Source organism: Bombus pyrosoma, linkage group LG6 (genome assembly GCF_014825855.1).
Source record: "Bombus pyrosoma isolate SC7728 linkage group LG6, ASM1482585v1, whole genome shotgun sequence".
Classification (NCBI taxonomy): Eukaryota; Metazoa; Arthropoda; class Insecta; order Hymenoptera; family Apidae; genus Bombus; species Bombus pyrosoma.
Window position 1 is genome coordinate 13,647,910 of NC_057775.1, and position 26,120 is coordinate 13,674,029.

The window sequence follows — 26,120 nt, forward strand, 5'->3', positions numbered from 1 at the left end:
TGTGTGCAGTGGTGCATAACGTGGCCGAGGTTCTCCCAAGTGGGGAGAACGAAAGAGCACGGTACACACAGTGGATGTGGATATTCGTGCCGGACTAGAGGGACTCGGCTGGAAAAGGGATCGGGTTGGCTGGTCTGTGTAAAAGATCGTTCGTGGAGAAGGGATCGTCGTCGGCTGTGGAACACGGTGCAAAGAGGAAGGGATTGCGCGTGAAGGGGAACTCTGGGTCCGTAGAGGGGAGGAGGACACCGAGTAGACAGAGAGAAACGGTGCGACGGTGGGAAAGAGAAACGAGGGTGCTAGAAAGGAAGAGAGAGAAAGAGAGTTGGCGCTCGAGAGAGATGGAAGAAAGGCCTGCTAGGCTCGCCTTCGTTGACTGCCGCGCGGCGCGCTAGTTTCGGCTTGCCGCTCCGACGTGACGGACGCTCTTTTCCAGTGGTCGCCGGCTTACACGTGGAGACGGCCTTCTCCGGTGTGTCGTAGTTTTCTTTGTTTTGATCGCGTGTGATATCGGGTGCACGGCCTCGACGTACAGTGAAAATTCGGTGTAATAGTGAAAACAAACGAGTTACATGCGGTAATTTCGTTTTTTGACCGCGTGTACGCAACTCGAGTGAGTTCAGTGAGCACAATACGACGCGTTGAAGCACGCGTTTGTGAGACTCGGACGGTGCGTTTTATTCGAGTCTGTTCGCCACCAACTACCTCGATTTGGATTACCTGAATCTGAAGCATCGGAACGTGACGAGAACCGTGAGGGAGAGAGCAGCCAGAGCGAAGCTCGACATTCAAAAAGGTGCGTCTCGCATTCATACAAGTGTCTCGAAATGTTCGAACGTAAAAACAGTCAAGGATATACATATTACATCAACCCACTTGTCGGGGGATCATTTGCAAAAATATTCTGTGCAAAGTGTCTGGATTACGTGAGCGGTACTTGATTTCGATGTGCGCAGTTCTAATCGTCGGTGATCTCTAACTGTTTTGGTAGAATGTTTATTTTGAAATGCTCTTGGCGTTCGGTTTATCGATCAAATATTCGATCGTGTATATGCCACAAAATGGCGTCGTCGATCCACTATACCATAGTCTTATGGCGCGGGAAAGAAAATTGACAATTTCAAAAAACGTTTTGTAGTGAAACTTCTTTCGGTGCAAAGCTGTCGTGAAATTTACGCGTTTCTTATTTCGTGCACTCCGAAACTTGTTGCAGAGAAGCCAAGAGTATTGATGGTAGATTTTTTCGATAATGAAATCGCGACAATCGATTTTCGTTATGATCAAAGGCAAACTAGAGTGACCAATCAAAAACTATGACGTATGTGCATCCATGACTGAATGTCAAATCGTTAAAGAACTCGTGTAAATTCGTTGAATTTATCCGATATCTTGATCCAGTATCAAATGTAAACATATGTATAGGTTTTGTTTGGCGGTGAATTTTTTTTTTTAAATTGACCTGGGGCGTATTTTGTAACAACAAACATCGTTCCATTTTGCGCCGCAGATGGTGTCTGGCGATTCTGGGAATTTTAGATTTAGGGGAACACCTGAACCATTTGTTTGGCTTGACGAACCTTAGCAATGCCATGTTTTTACTAAGGGCATCGAGAATGTGCTCGTCTCGTATACAGTGTCAACAAACTCGGTCGTTCGTTTACTTCGCTCGTTGCTTTGTGCTGCTCGTAAAAGTATTCATAAAAAGAAAGAGAACGTAAAAGAAAGTAAAGTTACATGAAATTTTTAATAATGCTTTTTCTGATACTCGAATTAAAAAATGCAAGGGCGTAGATAAAAATATAACATTGACGCAGTCGGAAGAATTTTAAACGAATATGCACAGGATCTACCGAGGGTTAGAGTGTTATTTTACGATGCTTGTGCTGTTTTATCATCAAGAATGTTATTTTTTCATTCGTGAGAGTCAAAAAGGAAGAGAGGAGTCGCGGAGGAAAGAAAATGATAGATGCGATATTTATTCGCATTAAATTAACGGACGACGAGACCGATCCGTGTTAAGACTTAACGAATGTGTACCTTTCCATGGACGTTGAAATCCTTCGGGGCCACTCTATTATGTCGGAACGAGTTTCTTAGTTTCAAAAACCAGTTCTCGAAAAAAACATTTTTTTTACCGTGTAACGCGTCGTGCAGGCAAGAAACATTGGAATTCGTCAGGCGATGAGCAAACTTTTCTTTCGCCCGGAACGACGGAACCACGACGTTTTAAAGCGGATAGATCGTAGTTATAAAAGAATGTCTATATTTCATTATCCTTTAAACGCGAATTGTACGCGCGTTTAAAAGTCGCCACTCGAACATATTATCGTAGCTACATAGATCGCGCCATTGAATATGTATGTATTTAGATAAATTGTATTCGTGTTTCGACGTTCAGAGAAAATAATTTTGTTACAACTTCAAATGAATAAATATATTCTAAAGTCACATGTAAATGGAGAGATATTGCAAAATTTTATTTTTAGGATCGTTTACCATTTTTGTATATGTGATAAACGCAAAATGGTTCAGTGCTTTCAAGTGTTATGAAAAATATACCTAACAGTTCGTTTTTCCAAAAATTGGCATGGAATCGGAAAAAAGATTTCCGAAAGTGGTTTTATTCAAAATTATCTGTTTAGATTTTTGCTTTATGGTTAAGCTTGGGTAGAAAAATAGTTTATTTCAATCATGCGAACGCAATAGTTTTTAAACGTTGGACGTGAGTAATATTCTTCGATTTGATTTTCCCTGATTATCTCATAAGCTTATTATTATCAGATATTTTTCGTGTATAATAACATTTTGATTGTTATACACATATTGTTTGTGACTTCAATCAAGTAATTATCATTTTGTTGGTCGAAACAGCTGAATCATATTTTTGAATAATTTAAAAGAACGCATTAAACGTCAAGAATAAAGAAATCAACATGTTCAATTCTCTGATTTATACGTAATACGGTAGATCATTTGATGTTTCAATTGCTTTATTGCACAATTGTCCAATTACTTTCGAGCAATATGTTTCAATAAAGAGCATAATTCTCCGTTTGCAACCAATTTCTGATAAGCTTGGCAAGTTTGTATATTTTAACAGTAACATTGAGCTAGAATAGCAATTTATGTATCTGATCAGGAATTTATGTATCGCTGTTTTTTAAAACTGAATAGACGTGATAACGCGTGCATGCCACTTTACGAACCACTAGAGAATATCATAAAATTCAACACAGCGGAATATCTACATAGACTGTATATAAAAATAGAAACATAATTTTAAAATGCAATATACTGTCAACCTATTCTATTTATTATCAAATAACTTATACTTTTACTTAAATATTACTATTCATACAATATTATATATATTAAAATAATAATATTATTTTGAAGTGAAGTATATATATTTTCTTTGTCCTTTTGAAAGTTTCAAAAATATCAGTTGTCATAACATCTTTGAACCTAACAAGCTTTCGACTGTATCATATTAAGCTACTCCCATTCAAAATGAGAAAACAAACAGAAATGGAGTTGTCATGTATTCGTTCTCAGTTGTCTTCATCCGATATTGTTGTTCGTAAACTGACTGATATGTTTGCGTGCAAACAGGCACCACCTAAATTTATCCAACGATAAGATTCACCGTAGAGAAATCATATAGGAATCGAGGGTAGTGCTATATACTTCGAAATCGTATCGTCGGTTATTTCGTCTATTAGTAGGGATCCACGGTACGTTGTTAAAAGCTACGTACGTAGTTTCCACGGGTGCTTTGACCTCTTGTCTTAGTCCGCATGTTAACGAGGCTTCGTTAATTACACCTCGTGGGATTACGACAGGGACAGGTGGCCGACGATTATCCATTATCCGTCCTAGAAACGTTGCTCAAATGGACACAACCAAGCATCGGAGATAACCGCTGATTAATACAGTCCATTCGTGACGACGGAATCGATGCCCAATTGACCTGGTCGGTTTAACAGTTGAATCTATAGAAATGAAAAAGTGGTAGAACAGGTATTTTACGATTTCACTGTTTTACCGTGACATTTCTCGGAGCTGCTTGCCTAGATAAAAATTAACTTCGTCAAATGAAAGAGAAGAGAGAAGGAAAATTGTACCTATAGATCAAACTTCAGAGAATTGAAAAACAAGTGAAAGCGTTAGTTAGGATTCGTAAAAAAACACCGATGCCAATAGGAAAGCGAAGAGAAGGTATCGTAAACTCGACCTAGACAATAAATAAATGGTCGAGTAGAAGCTCGGCAATAAATAAGCTCGTGTATAAAGACGGCAACGATGGGTCGGCTCTAATACACGGGAACAGCTGGCACGGTCTTAGCTTCAGCCTCTCGAGAGTGCTGATCCGAAAGTGACAAAGGCTAATTTTACGAAGGAAAGAAACACGAGTGGTAAATGCTCTGCTCGAATTCGTACTGGCTATTCCATTCTTTGCGTGTCTTGGTCGATCGAGATCCTGATTTTTATTGAAGTAATATATATTCTTTCACGACGCGGACAGGGGTATTGATTGTCGCTGTTATCGTCACCTTATTTTTGCTTTGTTCCAGTTCTTCTTTTATACGTACTTTGAAATTGATATGTTCTTTTTCAAATGGAGCTACAGCTCAATTGTATTTTCATATGTAAAATTGCTTCCTTTTATGCGTCCTTTGAAGTTGATATGTTCTTTCTTAAACGGAGCTGCAGTTCAATTGTATTTTCATACGTAGAGTTGCTACGATAAATAATTTCAAATCGGACGTTGTTATAGTTCGTATTACGTTCTCGAATGATATCGTATCGCGCTTTTAAACGCTTGTAAGAGGCCGGTGCAATCTGAAGTAAACTCGCCTCCACTCGTATCGTAACCAGAGCATGAAAAAGGCGAGGACCAAACAGCGACACGTGCATCGGTAGAAAAAAGATGGATTTTTGAAATGCATGCTCGAAGCATAGAGAAATGTCTGACGCACGAGCAACGTGGTCTAACCTAGCCTCGAGTTCCATGGATTGTTCGACGTTCATTGAATATCCTGTAACGAAGTTTTCGGCTCGATTAAGAACACCGTCGAGATCGATATTTTACACGCTTTTATGGTTCAACGGCGTCGGTCGCGCAACCTTTCGTTTAATATTCTAACAAACTTCCATTCCTTCGCGCCTTTTTTTAGCGTAACTTGGTCAAACACGGATTTTACTTTCGTTGCTGGCTCATTTTTACATCTTACAAATTTAGTCGATTAACAATATATGAAGACACTTGGGTTACGATCCTTAATATCTTTTTACTTTAGTAGGTTAAATATAACATGGCCAAATGTAAGCAATTCTCCAAATATCGCTAAAAATTCAGTGAATACATTTTTTCAGCGAATACCAGTAATTTTACTAGAATTAATTTGATCTATCCGCGAGACAGTATAGTTATTACCATCGAAGTGGTATTGCTATCCAGAGAATTAGAATGCGTTATATGACATTCTTAGGATATAACGAAGAGTTAAAAAATTCGCGAATAATGTTCGAACGTAATACATGATGTCCTCTTTATACGGGAAGAAATAATAAATACTTGAGCGTCATACGTTTGACCGTAATCGAGGAAACCGCCGGAAATGAAATATTACTTGGCGTATTTACCGGCTTTAATAGCATCGCGGAAAACGTGGAAATTCATGGTGTGAGATATAACGATTACGTGCATGGTTTCGTTGGGAGAAAACTGCCACCTTGCATTCTCGTTAACATTTATAAACTACGTCACATTGGCAGGAATTTTTCTGGTCTCAGCAATCTCGTGTACTCGCCATTTCTTTGTCTCTTATTTGTCTTTTTTTTTTTTTAAATATCTGCCTGTAACATACAATAGCTCACGAAAATATTTGAACATATTTATAAATGTATAATCTCATTTATATTTTTCCGAAAAAATGTGACTTCGATAATCATTACGAGAAATTTCGAAGAGATCTCAAAGGTAGACGTGATTCGATTCGATCCGTCACTGCTTTTCCTTTTTATTTAAACTCATTTACCGTGAATAATGGAAGACCGTTTCGGTCGAATAGGTGATGTAGCGTTGTGCTCAGTTTTGCAACAGGTATACAAAGTATTCAATAGGAGATACAGCCACGGACAATGCGTTTGCTAGGTGTACGCATTTTTCTTTTTCGGAAAAAAATTGATCGAAAATCGGAACGTAAAATGCGTATAGACGTGACTGAAATATGAAATCGTTTTGCTGCCTTTTTCGTAAGAAACTCGTACAAATTGAAGGTACGAGATGGAATATTTTGCATGAAACGTGCATTTCACGAGCTCTTATGCATTATATGCTACCGAGCTATACTTGGAGCTCCTAAAAGATATTGTAACGTGGAAGATAGATTTTTCTCTATAAGATGCACTTGTATTGTTTCTAACTCTTCTTGTTCTTGCCGTCGTCGTTGTGCGTGAAATGTTAACGAAGAAGATATATTCTTCCTCGATTTTTATATTCATAGCTATTAATTTCTAATATAGCTTAGAAATAGTTTGACGTTGAATAAACAGTGTCGGAAGGTTTTTCTGCTATTGAAATGTGACACGGTATTTCGTCAAGTTTAATTAACTTCGATATACGTAATTCGCGATAATGCCCTGAAGAACGTATCATCCAATAACATGTACTAATTGAACGTCATTCGCTGTAATGTATACAAAATTAATGGCATATAATTAAACATAAATTGTGTTAATTAATTTGTCATTCATAATACGTTAGTTAATTGAGATACATGTAAACAAATTAACCGTGGTTTCATCCATTCTCACGTTGTTTATTTAATTATGTTCTTTGACTTATTACGACCTATTTTACATGCGCCTCGATCTATTTAATATAAAGAGGAAAAAGTCGCTGAGTCACGAAAATTATAATCCTCAATTCTTTCATAAATACTTGATTTAGTAAACGTCTGTCTCGTTTACTTCCCCCTGGATTTAATCTTGTTTCCTACAATTGGTTGCAGAGCCGCTAGATCGTTTTCCGTTATTGTTAAAGAGCGTTATTGTTTCGAGATTATACATATACGAACATTACTGTTATTCGAAACAGTTGCTGGTATCCGAGAACCGCCAGTTTCTTTCGTTTTTATCGGTATTTCCGTGCCGGTAGCCGCACGAGTCAGCACGAGATATATGGTACCTTGTAAGACGTGTAGTTAATAAAGTATTATATATAACCCAACTGTGCAATTTTCCTACCTATGCAACAATTATCAACTAATTCCGCCGCTATTCTCGGAGTCGAGCCACTCCCGGCATGAATATTTCGTAAAAGTACGTTTCAGATAAATGTTGAAGCACTTAAAGTAATCTGGGCTTAGCACGGTATTGCGATTATTAAGCTAAGTCCACAGGATGTGCGACGAAACGATCGCAAATGGGAATGCGCTAGAACTCCTGAGCTGATTAATAACCTGGAAATTACGTAGACCCGTCTCTGTCTCCGCTTCCCATCTTCTATTATCTATCGCTTCCTGCTTCTCTATATTCCTTTCGTTCTTCTTTCTTTCAATTTTCTATCTTCGTCTCGCTCCTTTTTGCTTCTCATCCGTTTCACGTTTTGTTCCTCTTATCGTTCGCAACAAAATCAGATCGTTGAAAATTGGTCTGCGATGAAGGTGAAGCAAGAAGTGCGAATACAGCTCGCTGGATGGACCAATTCAGTCGCAGACGCGAAGACGCCGGTAATCGTGTCGTAAAAAAAAAAAAGATAATAGCTCGACCAGTTTCGCGCCGAGTACGCCTTATTACGAGGCGCTCGTGAGATCGTTCTCCTCGTAATGAACAGAGATGCCGTTTCTTTCACTCAGCCGATGATCGTTGCCACGAGGAATATTTAAACCCCATTGTTCCATAAATAGTTGAATTTTCGGTTACTCAAAAATACCTTTTATTGTCGTTCGAGCGGTACATGAAATCTATTTTTTCGACGTTTCCTAACTTTCGTAGTCAATTTACGCAGGAATAGCTTAGGCTTTACGTATGTAACCGACGTGGAAACAGTACGCTTGAGTTGAAACACGTAATTGCATACTTAATTAAGTGTTGGAAAAAGTGACGTCTGTCAGGTTCTGTTCTTTTCATACCACTCCTTGCGTTTGACTGACAACGTATATCTGTTAGCATGTTTCTCACTTGATGTTTTGTACATAAGATAAAATATTTATTGAAATTTGTAAGGAGAATTTGCTTGGCCGACAACCTTCTTCTTCTGGAATCTTCTTTACCTTTTAAATTACTTGTATTTGTAAAATCATTGACATTTTCTGTCGTCTAAACGAAAGAATCAGTTTCAAACATTAATGCATTGAAATCTTACTAAATTATCCTAAACGAACAAACTATCTATACCGTAACATTGTGTAAGTAGATGATTCAGATACCTTGATACCATATTTCCTTTTCCCAGTTCACACCAAATATCCTACGTCGTATAAACGTCTTCCTTACTTGTTCCTACAATTCCCTCGGCTTTGCGTTTAAACCGACACAAATCGCTTAGATCACTATCCCGACCATCAAGGCGCGATATATAACACCAACTGAGACGGCCGTTACCCATATAAAAGAAGCTGTGAAGCAAGTGCTTTACGATTCATTCTCTTGTGTCTGATTCGTCGTGTCGCAGACGTCTGCCACGCGAAGCCGTGTTGCCAAAGTCGAGGGAATCGGCGACAGAGTCGTTGACCGCCACTCCGAGGAAGCCTACGCGTATTCTGCACGCATAGCTGACCCTATATAACCCACGTAACCTCGTTCCCCGCAACGAACGAGGAAACGAATGAATGAACCGAGCCAGTCACCCGTTCACCTAGCGTACACGAACGACTTAACACGGTGGCGTCTAGTTTCTACTTGGCGCGACAGGAAATCGTTGCTTTAAATTAGAAACAATAACCATGTCTCGTTGTAGACAGAGAGAGAAAGAGAGAGAGAGAGAGACTCGTAGCTGGCTCTGGCGCTTTGTTATACAGTCGTGGAAAGTGCGGCCGGATTATAGAGTGCACAACTACAGCCACGGTAATAAGCTCCTCCTCTAATTCGGTACATGCCGCTGGAGTAGGTATGCGCCATGATACGAATGTCGCTAATCTTCGCCGCTACCTTCGCTCGTTTTTATACCAGTGGAACGCCTTACGTAAACGATCCGCATCTCGAAACCGTCTTCGGTGTTTCTTGGTTAAACGAGCGCCGCTCGACAGACCGGTCAGCTTTTTTCGTTGCCACCGTTTTTTGTCACGCTTTCGAGACGCGTACATGCTTCTCTATGTAGGTACCTACCGGACCGAAGCAGCTTACGATCGTTTACGATTCGTTTTACGACCAGCGTTTTGCGAGTAAATCACGCAACGATGATGTACATACTTAGTACGCGAGGTATCTGGATAGTGTGTTTCGTTATATGTATGTACACGCAGTTGGGTGATGATTGCTGGAGCGAAGGGGAAAGAATTTGTCGGTAGGTTGGACGACTCAATTCGTCGTTGGTCGGGCTAAGCTGTTGGGCTTAGGGATCTTCCCCCATTTTGTCTCTATTATCGCAGGTCGAAAGCAGTGGGTGATGCCATGAGCGTGTTGGCGAATACAATGGATTCTTCGGAGAATCGTTGGGTTTATATAAACTTGTAGTAGCATGTAGGAGATATGTGATTGTTTTTTTGTTGTGGACGGTATCGGTACATGGGTCGCAGGATGTAATTGAGGGAGAGATGGAATAAGCGTCCTTTGTAGGGAATTTATGGTGCTTTTTATGATCTCTTTTCGCATTTATGGATGCATTGCTATGTTATACTTTTATCATCCACGTTTTTATACGCTCGAACAAATTCTATATCGAATAACAAAATAGTGTAGCATTTTTATGAAGAATATTTTATTTTCATTTCTGAACGATTTCTCCTGGTAAAATTTTAGATAGTACCCTCCGTTTATATGAATTTCATTTATTTGAACGAGCTTATAGTATCGAATTAAATGGATGGAAAATTGTAAACAGACGATGGAAAGAATATGTGGCCCCCTGTTATATATCACAAACTATTTGTCGTCCAAGTTCATATAGATGGAGTTTACTGTACGCACTTTTCATAAAACAATTTTTATCGCGATCACATTAGTTTCTACTTATCAATACAGATTCGATTTCGATTCATCAACACAATCCAATAATTCCTAATCTTCGCAACAGAAGAATCTTCACGCGCGCTTTCAGACGATGATTCCTGACACGACGATCCTAAGAAATCGACAATGGACGACCACAGGGGAAATCTACTTTATTGGTTTCTTTGAGACGCTCACCTCGTCGTGCCCGCTTTTGTTTGTTGAGTCGGCTTGCGAATTTTATCGTCGGTCATAAAGCGCCGGTATAAAAGCAAAGGATACGAGAGTAACGATACGAGGGAACGAAAGAGCTGAGCTACCTTGCTTCTCTGGTACGCACACGCCTGTGCGTTCTTCGCACTTACAAGGTACTCGCCGGATACGCCAGCCTAGTACCGTCAGACTCGCCGGCATTGTTCCCTACTAGTCGAGTTACGTGTTCCGCGAAGAAGTTTCGCGTTATTTCTATAATACACGCGATACAGTGTCCCGTGTATGGAAGCACGACTCGCGCGATACCACTTCGCGTGCTCTTTACGCCAGCTTACACGCACGAAGTCGACCGAGAGACACCGTGAATTCTACGTCAAATCTCGGTTTCGTGCGTGATGAAACTTCGTTACGATGTAATTGCCTAATCGTGAAATTTAACGGCGCTTTCTTCGGACTAATAATGGAACGGATTTTATCTTGGATGAATTTTAGGCAAATCGTTCGGTAATTTTGCAGTTTTAACATTTTTGGCGTGTTATACAGGATGTGATAAAAATAAGCGAGGAATTGTGTATGGTAGTGTATTAATGAAATTATAGTGATTACGGAAATTGATGCAGTTTTTGGAAAGATTAAACGGAGATGGTTTTACCTCTGATGAGTTCTAGATGAATCGCTGTATGATATTGGTGATTTATTTTAGAGTAAGTTTTTTTGTAGAGGATAAAAAGGTAAGGATATAAGTTTGTATAAATTCTCTCTCTCTCTCTCTAGGTACGACTTGTTTTTGTGTTACGGGAATTTATTGAATTTTATTAATTCTCGAGTGGTATACGAATGGAATAATTTTTCATATTTGTTTTAGAAATAAAGAACTATGAAAGTGCTACGTAAATTTATACGAAAGGTTCTCTGTAACTCGATAACAAGGTGAAACGGAACACACGTCCGTGCAAATCTTTTTTATTATCTTTGAGTTTAGAGAACGATTCTTATCTCATATTCATAGCATAGTTAGATTCGATACAGAAAATTGAACAACCGTATTGAATTAATAGACGTTGACTCAGATTCAATCTACAAGAGGAAACAGATTATAAAGCAAGCACTAGGATCGTGAATATCGCAGTGGCTGGAAACTACCAGTCATCGTTTCGATTATTTTAAATTCATTGCGTATCGTTCGTAGCCTGTAATAGAGTATTAGTCATTAGTCTGTGCAGTATGCAGAGCAGGTTTCAAATGTTCATGGAAGAAAATGCATTTATATCCAGATACGTACTGTAGAGGTCATACGGTTTAGATAGCTGAATCGTTTCTTCTAATTCGTCACACTAGTAAACCACAACTTGGACACATACACGTGCGATTTTACTTTTATTATTCCGTATACACCTCTCAAGCGTTAACATATGTTTAAACAAGCATTTTACAACTTTACACCATTACAGACGCAACCATACGATCGACGTACGAACGTGTATAGCCATACAGTTGAATTTTATTGCACACGTTCCTCGAAGCAGTATCTTGATATTACATTGTCAATAACCATTCCCTGAAATAGCATTCTGTGTATTCTTCGATGCTCGTTGTCATTTTTCACCAGCCAGGTATTGACTATTTTTTGTATTTCTTCTTTTTTCCCTTAGATTTATCAAAGATAATGAGTCTCCGTTTCTACGCTTTCTCTCCTTCGTTTGCTATCCTGCTTTTTGTTCTTTCTTCCAACGTCTCTCTCGTTTTCCATCGCGACGTTGCCTGTTTGATCTTCAGGTTTTCTTATCGGGCATCGCGACGTCTCCACTCGAAAGTTCATCAATATCGACCTGAGATGCTGCCCACTCCACGCTTTGCTTGTCCCATTACCGCTTCTACTTCTGAAACAATTTCTTTGATAATCTTTACACGGATCCGTCGATCTCTTCCGCTGACGAAGACGCTCCGCCGGCATTGGTAATTGGTTCGAGGGGAAAGGACCATTCACGATCGGCTCGCAGCGCCAATTATTCATGTTCGTGTTGCTGTCCGATTATGATTAATGATTCACGGACATTCCTATCCTTCGATTATGCGCTTGTCCCCTGTCCTTCCGCCGGCTCCAAAGCCAATTTCATTGTTTCACATAAAATGATATCGACGATATCGCTTCTTGTATCGATAATACAAAGTTTCGGAGTCTAAAGGAGAGAAAATTTCACCTAGGATCACGAACGTCTAGACGCGTTTGAAGAATGATTTTTAGATTATTATTTAACTTAGGTACAATCTGACTTGTTAGAAGTATCGATATTCGATAATTAATGAAATGTATGCAAAATAAAAGACAGTCATTGTCGATCGTAAGGACAGTATTTAAATGCAAATTGCTAACTTATGGGAGTGTATCCGGAATCGTGAGTATCTCTCTTACTTGAAAGATTACACAATTTCTACGGTGAGATACCTGATGATGATAATATCAATGTGACTTGTCCCAAATAGAGTTTGGGTAGCCGAGATCACAGTAATTCCTGTTACCGATCATATGTCAGTGTCACACGCTTTCGAAATCGTAGTTCACGAACGGAATGCTCGATGCTATTCAAAACTTGATACTCATATACATGTTTCTAACTGTTAATTCAATTTTCAATCGAAGCAGGAGGAGATAGCCATCGAGCCGTTTCTTGCTAAAGCCAGATCTAAAAGGGAATTGCCTCTTTTAAAACAGTATATATATATTAATATTTCTCGCTATCGAGGATTTAAATAAGTATCAACAAAACTAAAAGGGCGAAAGAGAAAGGAATTAAATTCCAAACGAATTTCATTTGTCTGATAGACAAATCATACAACAGAAGTTTGTTGATTCTCTCCATTACTTACGACTCTTCCTTCGTATATTCGTATCTAGGTAAGTGAATTCGATTATTGTTTCTTTAATTCTACGTATCCAATTTTATTAGAGCTAGAAAACTCGAAGCTTTAATCAATTACCTATTGATAATGAAAACATACCGTGTTTAAAATCCGCGTTCGTGACATGTTGTATAATCTGTTAAAAATTCGAGCCAGTTTTGTCAAAAATAAATCAAGTTGAAGGCTTATTCGACCACTGATTACATAGAGTTTCGTTCGAATAAACGAAGTTTCACTGTTAATTTAGTAAAACGGTACTACAGTATCGAGCAAGTTCTTTTCTGCCCGTAATCTATAAAGGAAGCATATCTCATTGCCAAGGTTCCGCTAATATACACATTCATCGATACGATATAATAGCGTTGCTCCGTAGAGGCTCATGGAGGCCGGTAAGTCGTGACAACGACAACGTGGAATCCGGCGAGTTGACCGTTCGCTTGTTCCGACTGCAATCTAGCGTCATTACCGACATCACAGAGAGCTCGTTAGTCTCATTTATATTCACGTTGCTGGAGTACAACTTATGTTGCGAAGGAGAGGAGGAAGTTGGCCTGGACTCTCCTGCGCTATCGTTGTTGCGCCGAGAGTAGACTATGTTGCTTTTGTTGCTCTAAAGTGAGCAGCTGACAAAGTGCTGGCCGGTTCCGGCCTTCCGTATGTTCTTCACGTTCCGTATAAACTTTCCACCCGGGTGGTAATGCTGCTTTTAACGAAACAACCACGTTCTCATGACCCGTTGTCGTTGGCGTCGTCCCGTTCGTCGAGATTGTTTCGGAAACGTCTTAATTGTACGAGGGCTGTATTACTCCACCGTGTACCACTTGTGCTCTCTTGAAATTCAATTTAAGACACAAGTTACAGACAGACCCTACTGAGGAATCCCGTTTCACTTCCGCGTATCGATACTCCGATTATACCGCTTCTCAGATAAAATTGGCTAGCTAAGACTCATCGTTTTTGTTTGATTTTGAAGTTACACGTGTATTTCCCAATCTCTTCAAATTATCGAAGCTGTTAAAATATTTCTCGTTTCATTTTTAAAGAACCTATTTTTGTACCAAACAAATTATTTTCTTTTTCAACAATGTGATATCAGAATTTTCAAGTTTAATCAAAAAACCGACAAAAAGTTATTTATATTTTTCTCCTATGATCTTTATTTTCGACCCGCCAATCGCCTTTATTATCGCTAATCTTTCCATTTTATTCGCTTGCAATCTCGTCGCTTGACCTCTTGCTACCTACCAGCTCACCGTGTTTTTTTGTAAACTTCAGATACGGGTATATACCGACATTTTTGCGTTCAACCCTGTTCCAATCGCGACACAGATCACGATAAAGCTGCACCCGTTGGTACACACGCGCTTTGATTATATCACACGATTATACACGCGTCCCAATCGCTCTCTTCGTTCTTGTCCGCCTGGATTTCCCCGGGGCCTGATGCGACTGTAATTAGTAGAACGTGCCTGGATAGCGATTTCAGCGAACACTTCGGCAAGCTAACGCGCAAACACGGTGAAATTAGTAAGCCTACAAAATTTTCGGACCGTTTGCCCCAAATTATTCGGCTCGATGGCGTTTACGCGTGCTTAAATTAGATGATATTTTAACCCCTTGGTGACAACGTCAGGGTGATGGAAACCCCATCGTGCCGCTGTTAAGGCATGCACGAGCGACTAGGCTGTTGTGCTTAGGTTAAGCTTATGTTTGCGTCGTTATGTTTGGGCAGGTTGTTTGGAAACTGTTAAGTTTGGGTCGTTTTATATATAACATATTATACAAGGTACTAAGTAAGTTTCCTTATGTTTCTTTCAACCTCCCTTATTATATAGGATACTCATAATCTAATATCTTGTTTAGAATCAGACTATATATACTTAGACGAACCAAGTTCACGAAGAACAACGAGCACGTTAATAACGAGATCGCAGTACAAGAGTTTCCAGAAAAATTAACATTTAATCTGCACCTTCAAAGGAAAATTCCGGAATTGGCGAAAGCTCTTTCCCTATTTTGTTGAGTGCAAACATTTATTCTAGCACACCGTTTTAAAACCAGAAATCGCAAGTTAACCATCGGCGAACTTTCGTCCTTCATTGTGCGTATTAATTCCAAAACTTCTCCTCTAACAAGAAATAATATGTACGTACTACATATTCTAAAACTAGCTACAGAATTACCTCAGAACTGATTCGCATGAACTTACCACGAGCCAAATCGAATGAACAGTTACATTTAGAAAATTCTCACTCCTAACACCAATAGCCCTGACAAACGAAAAATACGAAATAACGTAAGGAATAGGTAGGCGGTCATGAGAATATTAACGGCGAGTATGTTCCTGCGCGAAGATAAACGCCAACTGATTCTCCATATAGTCTTGTTACCGCGTGATTTCGTGGCGCTATCGTGTAAGCAATTTAATCGTTGCGAGAGTCCGGTGGCGGAGGTGCATGCTTGCTTCTCGTGCAAGCGATACAAGACACAATTAAGCGGTACGGGTGAATCTCGTTTGTTTCGCTAAGATTCTGCGTTACGACGCAGTTCGTCAACACCCGAGTCACGAAAATCCCCTTGTAACTATCGCGAGTTATAGAGCTACCCCTGAAACGAGGGCGGCCTTGGCGCGTTCCTTTATTGTTCCCGAATGTGCCGGACCTCGCGCTGTTTATCATCGTGTGCACCCTTTTCGAAACGATGTACGTATCTTGTTAAGGGAGCCCGACCCCCGGGATGATGATTCATTCGTGCATCACCATCCCTTCGAGAAGGGCGGGTGGGAGAGACTACGTTTAGGAATATGCATGGTAGTAAGCCTCGCCCTTGGATACAAAACGAAAGGAAATTGCCATTGCCGCAAAACTTCCCCTCGGTACCCTTCTTCGTTCGGCTCGTGCCTGATCTTCTCTTGACCCTCCGCTTTTTGTTTCGCTTATACTGGTCCCTTCTCTCGTAAAGGCTCAGGATATTAAGTCACATGGGAAGCTTGGGTGGCCGAATCATTCGTTTGCTTGTGAATTGATACCCTTCGTAGAGTTGGGGTGCTGTTTCGTTTAGATTATCGTACTGCGGAATTAGTAAAATAAATTTTTGTTGGTTTGAGGGTGATTTTATTTTGAAATTTATTTATTTATTATTTTTCACACGCAATATGAATCCAATGTTGGAAGGTCTAGAGAATCGAAAATCAAATTGATCAACTCCATTTTCTATTCATTTCTTAATTTCATTATATAAGTACAGGATTGATATACAATCTTCAAAAGACAAATGACTTGGTTCCATAGATTAGTTCATCACAAGAGATAACATAAATTATGGTAGATTCTAAAATGAATTTACAAAATGGTGTCTCTAACGTCATCATTTATGGACTCCATCAGTGTTGCTTCTGAATAGCTCATAATTGCATTCCGACTCGTATTTGAAATAAATAATTCTTCGATGCGGCGCATTGCAAGGCAGCATGAGACGTGGCGTATGCTGTGAATGGCACATGGTTTCCGCTTTATATACATCGCGATTGTAAACGGCCTTTGCACCCTTTCCTTTCCTTACATTTTTCTCTTACATTTCTCTCTTTCTCTCGTATTCTACATGCACTGCATCGCGTTGCGCTGAACTGCGTTGTCCGGCTTTGTTTGTCGTTGCGACAAAAGCGTTTTGTTCAAACCACGCGCAAGCCCCTGCGTCAACATTATTATAAAATGCCGCACGCATTCCTTCCTTCTTTCTCGCCGCTTTCCGAGAGACGACAGATGCGTCTGAGAGAAATAAAGCCACCAATTCGTGATTCGCGATGAAGATTTACGTAACGACCGCTGTTTTCAATCTCCCGCGGGAAACCATCAGTAAACGGAGGAGGAGGGGCAGTCCAGAATCAGGTTTAATTCGACTTAATCAGACTGAGTTCGTTCGAGGTTCTTTGGAGAATTAGAGTTGGAGTTGGATATTGATTTTTGAATGCTTGAGAATGGAGGGTTGAAGGGGTGAAACGCGCCTCGAAGGGGTTGAGATGACTACTGAGGTCTAATGCTGTATTTTTCGAAAGTTAGGCTCAGCGTATAATAGTCGATTACTGTAGAGACAAATTGAAAAATCTACGATATTAAAATATGTAATTTTAAGTTTAACATAAAAGAGCTGAATATAGTAAGAGCCACTGAAATACGATATCTTATATCATTTTTGTGCATCGGATAAAGTTTCGTATCAAAGACATTATCAAACGAATGAATAATAATTTATATATTAAAATACCTACCGGTAACTGTGTTTAGGAGCTACTTCATTGTAAAAGATCAAATATTTCATAAGCCATTTGTGCTCTGTTTGAACAGTCGCGTAAAGATTTAACGTTTCGATCCGATATTCATTGTTCACAGTTATATCGAACTTAATGCCTTTTTGCTATTCCACGTTATCTTATATATAAATCGGAGCTGAAGAAACTAATAGAGATTCGATGGAAGGCGAATATTATTAGAAACGCCATTTCGAATTCTTAGTACTCATTAACATAGTGGGCCTATAAAACGGTGTGCAGTGACACTTTCCGTGACACGTGCGCTCGTAAAAACATACATACGTTACTCAAATACAGTATATCAAAGTAACTAAAACTAGTACCATTCTTTCTTCACGATAATACGTATTCAAGAGGAAGAGGTATCCTCGGCAATATCTGAGACTGTATGTCGGACAGAATTGGCTGGATGCCAGCCAAGAGCCCGGAAATGTGGTCAAATTAATTGATATCGACGTGCCAGAATTGCGCGAAGATAGCGCCATTGCTTCCGATCACATCGTGTAATGCTTTCAACTCCGCTCCTTTGCATAAGGACAGCTTATTTGCTACCGAATAATCGCAGTTCGTATCTTTTTCGATTTAATGGCAATGTTCGACGAATAATCGATTCAGAGTGTCGAATAACTTCTATTAGCGGTGGGAAGAGAGAATGAACGATTCTAGTCGTTAAAAATCGCTATGAAGTACGTCCGTATTCCTCCGAAATCTTTTTATAATATCCTGATGTTATCACAGTTTATATCTGGAATCCGTCGATCCACGATGAGTTTACAATGTGCATTGAGAGACACCACACGATAAATATGACGTACGCGATTCTTATCGTCGATTACTCGTGTTCTGTCTCTCTCTTTCTCTCTTTTGTTGGATATTGTATACATTACGAGGTATGGTTCATTAAGCAAACGCAAGCTGCGTTTCTACGAAGCGATATGATACTCGTATCGAGACCGTCTTGTCTGTTGCAGTATAAGTACTATCGGTCGCTGATTTATTGTGACGCCAAGCAATAAAAATGAAATCGTAATCGTGACCGTGTTAGTCAGCGATCACGATAATGGCCGTTATTTTGTCTCTTCTCGTTTATGATATCTGTTGCATCCACGACGTAATTAAATAGCGCGTAGCCAGCTCGGTTTCACATTCCGCTACTTTGCCGAGCAGCGTTCAACGCTATGTCATAAATCAACTCCTCTAACCACTTAACCACTCAACTAGTTGTCAACGCATGATCTCCATATTTGAAATTTCGCCACCTAATCAGGCGATAGATTGCTAAATTAACAATTATGCGTGTCTTTCTTCGTCGTCGTTTTCAGTCAAAAGATGCAAAAGTGAACAAAAAGCAAGGAGAACAGAAGGATTACCTCGATCATAAATTACATATTAAATACATATTATAGGCATTGTTTATTCCTTTTTGTTTCACCATATGTTTTATGCGACGAAGTCAGTGTTTCGAAATGAACGATATTTTACGAGACACGTTAATGCTTCACTGACTATCGTCAGCCATAACACAATCAATCAAATGTAATTACAATTGAAACCGACGTTGCCACTATAACCAATGTCGTAACACGCACCTAGGTATCGGGAAATCATTGTAAGTTGCCTTACGACCTTAATCTCGAATATGCTATTTGATTTGTTGAAACAGTAAACTATTAGCACGCAAAATGCGTGATATAATATGTTATGATAATAACATATAGGCGAAGGTAACAATATTAATGCTAAACACGAATATTATCGCTCTAACTAATTAGACAAATATTCCTAAAGACAAATTCTAACGTAGGTAGCGTGTTAATTTTAGTTACACTACACGCTTTGCCTGGAGTACCAATAATTCTTCTCGCCCATGACATTCAACGATATCGTAGCCATGAAAAAAAGACTTGAAATATAATTAAGACGGAGCACTTGGATCTCGTGTAGATCTTAACTAGTTTTCTCGAGGGTGAGCGTGCAATTTCCAGCGACGAATGGCATGACTTTGATTCTTGAGGGCTGAAACTCTGGCGCATCGATTGTTTCTTTGCAGCGGGCGTTTATCATCGGTTGGCCGTTGACATCCAACGCTTCGTGCTCGGAACACGCCTATTCGCCGGTGACTCGCAACTTTTGCAAGATCCCACCCACAGATGCTGCTTGCCTTACCCTTCCTTTCGTGAGTGGTAATCCGAAAACTTCTGACGATTTGATAAAGCCACGGGCTGCCTTAGATTGCATCGTGAGAGCAACGTGGAAAAAGTAAGAGAAGTAATCGTTTCGCGAGATTTACTGTAGCACTTAGGAAGTTGTTTCGTGTGTACGAACGCGTTCGTCGGTGGCGAAAGACGAAACCGCCGTACCGCCCCTCAACTTTTACCGGCGCTCGTGTTCCGAATTTCTCAGATTTTGTCGCGTCAGAACCTCGAGTGAACTTTTGATAAGGGGAATACTACTCGGCATTAGTGTTATCGCGTTACGAGGAGACAGACTTCTCGGCGAATTCAAGCGTGTGCCAATCCCTCGGGAGAGTAACGAGGTTGATCGTATCGATCGTGCGCGATGCTCCAGATATCGTTATTTCGGTGGTTACCTGGCGTGTGGCGAGAAGTGACGTTATCCTCGTATAACCTTCGACTTAGGAATGATTCAGACAAATTTTCTTGGCTCTATTGTGTTCTGTCGCGGTACGAGGGTCGTTGGCAGAAATCTGAGTAGTGTCGATCAGACGCTGTTGCATTGGTTAAATTATGTACATATTTTGCATTCAATTCTTAGGATATTATTTGAAAAATAATTGTATGTGGGATGATTTCGATTTTCCAACGGCGTTGCCAGGGAGTTAATTATGCAATGCAGACAATTCAAACGAAGCGATACAACAAAGCGATAGAAGGATGTATAATTTACGATCGACATTGCGTCAGAATCCACGAATTCATTTTTAATTATAAGTCCCGTTTCACAATTTCACTACCTAACATAATTAAATTTTTCAATAGGAGCGTAATCACAGAGTTGGTTATTCTCGATCGGTGTAACGAATTTTAAAAAGTAATCTTCCCTTCACGAACTTTTTATATGAATTTTAATCACCCTTTTAACGTAACGATCTCACGTTATCAATTTGTTTCAAGATAAAGTTAAATAAAAATATGGCTCTTTAATGGAATGATCTCGTAGAAATAAACGTAGTCGCGAATGAAACAAAGAAAAAAAAAGAAAAGGCACGTGAAATGTACCGGTGTCACGCACGAGACCTCGCACGATCTCCAAAGGTGATAGCATAAATTCTTTCGAACCGGATCCGCTCGCTAAATACCTTGAATCGAATTAATTAAGTATCACCACTGGCGGTGATAATTTTGCTTAACCGTGGGATCAAACGGCTGTTGTGCATTAACGATCCCTTCGGTGGTCTGCCGTTTTATAGAAAATTCAGCTATTTGTGGCGGATGTACCGGCGTATTTACAGAAGGAAATGCGTGCCGTGCCAATTGAATAGCAATTAATATTAAACGTCCGACCGCAACATGACCTGTGAATTCGGCAAAGCAACGCTCTGCTATCGAAACGGTATCTCTCTCACTCTCTTTCCCTTTCCCCGCTTTCTCTTCATTTTCCATCTCTCTTTCGCTTGTTGCGGTGCTCGCACTACGGTTCGCTGATTTGCTATTTGCGAATTTACGCAATTTTGGTTTTAAATTAGACCAATCGACACGTACCGCTGCACGTACGATATAATTAACAAATATTTATCTAAGAAATTATCGCGCGCACACTTTTGCATAATACCCGCCAATGTTTTATTTATCATTCCCATAAAATATGCAGTTCTAATAAACGTGTTCGCCTAAGAGGACCATCGATATGTAAATATCGCGTGCGATAATCTGAGCGCGATATTTATAAACGCGATTAATAATATCTTTAGTAATATTGGTCTTCGACAAGGTTCTATTCACAATCGTGAAATCTATTTTCTGATCTCTATAAACATTATCAAAGATTGCCATTTTGTGGCCAAATATAATACGGTCAAATATATATAATGTAATAACATTGTTTTGTATGTAGCGGCACATGAGTCAATGGAAGATTTGAATCGGAAGAGACTCATATTATTGTGCCTTGGAATATCAACGTCGTTTTGGTTTGCTAGGTTCAAAGGCAAATGAACTCTGGACAAAATATTATTGCCGTTATTTGTAATCGTCAACCGGAGTTACTTTTTTTAATAACACCGGTCGATACAAATAGACGAACGTGTACTCTAAATCAGCCGGTATAGCGAGTCATACAGTCGAATAGCAAGCGTATAGTTGAACAGTGGCATTGAGCGAGCGACGATTACGACCGGCATGCAATATCTCTAAACTTGTGAATTAAAGTGATTTTAATATACATTGGCTATTACAATTTTATCACTCGTCTCTTTAATAAACTAACCAACACGTATAATAATTTACCTCGTGTACGGATTAAAATTATCATTATCAGATCGTGGAATCTTAGTTACCATTTCAGCTAGTTAGCAATTCAGTGACGAAATCCGAGCACAACAGTCGGAGAATGTGGTCCAGTGGTACTTTGACCAACTCTCTTTAAACATGATTTCGCAAAGCGGAATCAGCGAACGAGCGCTAGATTAAAAAATTCTGCGTGGACAGTGCCAAATACCAGCGTGCGCTCGTAACCAGGACTTAGGCGGAATGTAAGGGAGCAAACATTAAGAGAACAAAGTGTACTGTAGGAAATACGCTTCCGCGAGAAGTCGTTCAAAACGAAAACGCACGTAGTAACCTTAGGAATTGTGTGGCAATGTAACTGTTTTTAAAGGAAGAGAACGCGGAAATATCGTGTGTAGTTTTGGTCCGTACTATTCTACTGGGAATTTTTGGTACAATGTGAATAATACAACACATGGATGTGAAAGTAAGATGTTTTCATAGAAATGGTATTTTACTAATCTTTTTTCTGATTTTATATTTTTTTCATATTAACAAGATTTCTCCAAAATTCGAATCGTATCGTTAGTCCGTCGGAAAATAAACGCAGATTTAATTATGCGTGTGGCTTATAAAAAGTTCAATGATTTAAAATCTCCAATTATGTGCCTCGTAAAAATATAAATCTTAATAAAAGTATCTTACTTTCTTAGCAATTTATTTATACCAAATGTAAATCGATAGTAGCATTATAAAACTTGAATGAGGCGCAAGGTACCTACGCGATATTTATTTAAAAAATGATGCTTTCAAAATAGTACATTCTATCTAGTAAGTATATCTATTTGCGTCTTGCTAATAAGGTCGTCCGGTCGTTCGACATCGTCTCGCATACTCGCCGGGGAAATTAGTGGAGTACAGTCTCGGAAAAAACACCGGTGGAATGGCGACGGAGTATTGTTAGCTAGCCAGACACCGATTTAATGTTTGGTTGAACTACCACGGCCTCATTAAACCTCGGCCTCGTACGTATTTTCCGTCTCCGAGATAAGGAAGTGGGAAAAGGAGACGGAAAAACGTTTCTTGCGAGAACGCGCCATTGCGTACTTTCGTTCTTCGGGTACAGGAAACAGGGATAGTAATCATGCTTGTTGTTTTCACTGATCTCTCTTCTCCTTTAACGACGAAAAGCACTCGATGCTGTTTCAGAAGATATTCATCGTAAGGTGTTCCTCTCGTCCCCTTTAATAATAGTTTCTGTTGTTACGAGCAAATAAAAGTCTCATTCTACTTTAGCGAAGAATCTCCGTAATCGTGCTCGCAAGAAAATTAATGTCGCTTAAGTAGATAAGATTTGCGACAGAACGGAATTTCTTCCGGTATCTCAGTCTCTGCTTCTTTTGCACGTAATTAAAGCCATCTGAACGTTGAGTATACTTGAAACGTAGTTCCTGTTCTCTCCTTTCGCTTATTTGACGGAGAATTACCGAAATTCGCTTAAATATGAATAAATATTTAAGATTCCTTTCTTACGCTGAACAATTTTTACTCGTCTTGCGTTCCCTCGTCGTAAATACATCGCAACGACTTATCGTTTGATCTTCCTCGGCTACGTTTAAGTCGCGATTAGTACCGGTAGAACGGCAGCCGTTCACTTTAACAATGACGAATGTTAGGTATTACGTGTACGAAGGAAGATTTGCATTGCAAAGGCTGTTAGGTACAGGGCGCAATTGGCAACGTTTGCCACGAAGTGGCACACACGGTGTATCTACTTGTGTCGGGTATACTTGACCGGCAAATAATTGCGGAAAATTTGTATTCGTAATTTTTGTTCTCTCAATTTCAAACGTTTTTCTACGAACTTCGTAGAACGTACTTGCAAGAACTTGAAAAAGTAACGAACGAATTGCGTTCGATTAATAAAGAGAACAGGTTATACTCGCGATGTACTCGTTTATTAAAATACGAAGGGGATAATGATAACGAAGAATAGAAAAAATTCAAGATTAACTGTCTATTAAAAATAGGTTGAGATTTTAAGATTAATAACGTGACACGAAGTTCATTCAGATCATGATATGTTATTTGGTCTGGCAGTAAATTCCGCATAGTCGTAAGAAACTCGAACGAACGACGAAATAAAATAAGATTCGTACGAAACGAATTTCATTAAAAAATACTCTATTCGAACCAAACATGAAATATATTTCTGGATTTAACACTTCTAATGAACATCGACAACTGTCTCCCGAATAGTACACACAGCGGATGGACCTTTTATAGATCAGAACGGTTAAATCGATTATCAGAACAATTCTCAAGGTATCGATGTCTCCACTCGGCATTGTGGTTGCGAGCAATCTTGCGCATATTGATCCAAGGAATTATAGAGACACCGCAAGTGCAAACGTTCTGATTTACGTTGATTAATTACGCGATGTTTGACCTAATTGAACGTCTTGCCGCGCGATTCGATAATTCCGTCTTAACGATCCAACACAACCTGCATGTACTGTACACATATCGTGCTTGCTCGATGATGGTCGCTATTAAAATTGAAAAGCCAGGGGAACACCGGGTCGTCGAGGACTGCGCGGAGAATTAAAAATCGTGGCGCAACGGGTCGTTTTCGCGAGAAAGAAATTGCGCGGCACACTTTTTCCCACCGCCCTTTTATATTTCGCGAGTTACGTCATACGCGTTTAAATCAAGCGCGAACGGCCTGTTTGCACACGCTGGCATTTTTCTCGAGCAGGAGTCTCTACCTTGGTTTGAGGTTGGTTATATTACATGTTAAAACGGGCGAATTATGTTACTCGTTGTTCTACGAACGGAATTTACAATAGTTGTAGCCAGTGTTGATCATTTTTCCCTGTATAGTCGCGAACTTTTTCAAAACGAAGTTTACTTTCAAGGTTGCTATACTTTATCATTCAGTGAGCCACTCCTGCGAAACAAATTTTATTTCGCCGATTTATTTCTGCCTCCGTTTTCCTGTTTTTTTTTTCTCGCCTGTTCTTCCTGGCGTTTCACTCGTAACGAGTTGAGAGAAATTAAACTGTGATCTCGATTCGTAACGCACCGTGAAAATGTTTTTTTATCGATCGATATATCGGACAGACTGCGATCGTTTTTGCTATGAGACGCATGACGTGTCATATACAGTTGGCAAGTTGGCATGCGGAAGGAATGTTCGATAGATCCACCTGTCACAGGATCATAAGAGACACTAATTTTTGTTCGTGACCAAAACTGTCGTATCTCGAATCGAATGATACAGCATCGTATGACGAAGAGAATGAACGAGACACATCTATCAATTCAGAGGAATAAACAATTTCGAAGTATTGGAACTACTACAGACATAAACTCTGAATCCTGACCATTAATATACCATAAAAACTGCGAACACACGTGATCTATCTTTGTATATCATCTTATTCCATCAAGAACCTAACAGGTTTGGGTCTTTCGAAGTATCAAGTTTCTCGTACCTGTCATTTTATTAGCCATCTTCTCGTTTCTATCTCTTCAAACTTGCCACTCCTTCAAAATCAAAATTCATATGATCTATCATAAATTTGTTGTCCAGAATTAATTACGCAGGATGAAACTCTGGCCAACGTTTTTATCGTTTGCCCGTGAAAGACAGACTTAAAATTGTAACATCATTGAAACGGTTCGTTAAGTCGCGTTTTTGTTAGCGACGCATTTTCGGGCTCTGAATAGTCGCTGCGAACCTCGTATAATTCGTATGTTTAAAATGATACCCAATTATTGCACCAATTACTCGGCCAGATTCCGCGTTGCAGCATTTGCCTTCATAAAAGATACAGAATCGGCGCGCTCTGATAGCGGTGTTAATTAAACGAGAGGTTGAAGGGCACGCGAATTCCATTGCGAACTCGCCGGGAATTCCCATGGAAACATCACCATCGGTTCGCGCTAATAACGTCCTCGATCGATCTTTATGTACAAATGACTTGCAAACGATGATACGCGTATGGATACTTACTATAGAGTTACTGTTGCCACCAACGAGTAATAAACGGGCTTAACGGGATGGTTGATGTTTGTTGACGGAATCTGACTAC

At 39.7% G+C, this 26,120-nt stretch overlaps 1 protein-coding gene across 7 annotated transcripts in view; it reads left to right on the forward strand.

The window, feature by feature from the left end:
* The first annotated feature begins 317 nt into the window (after nt 1–317).
* LOC122568651 (fat-like cadherin-related tumor suppressor homolog) overlaps nt 318–26,120 on the forward strand; it is a 496,717-nt gene continuing 470,914 nt past the window's right edge. For 3 of the 7 annotated variants that reach the window (XM_043728621.1, XM_043728626.1, XM_043728623.1), the window contains exon 1: nt 318–796. The gene's annotated coding sequence lies outside the window, so the exon portion shown is untranslated. The remainder of the gene's footprint in view (nt 797–26,120) is intronic. The other 4 variants (XM_043728614.1, XM_043728622.1, XM_043728624.1 and 1 more) reach the window with 2 other exon arrangements.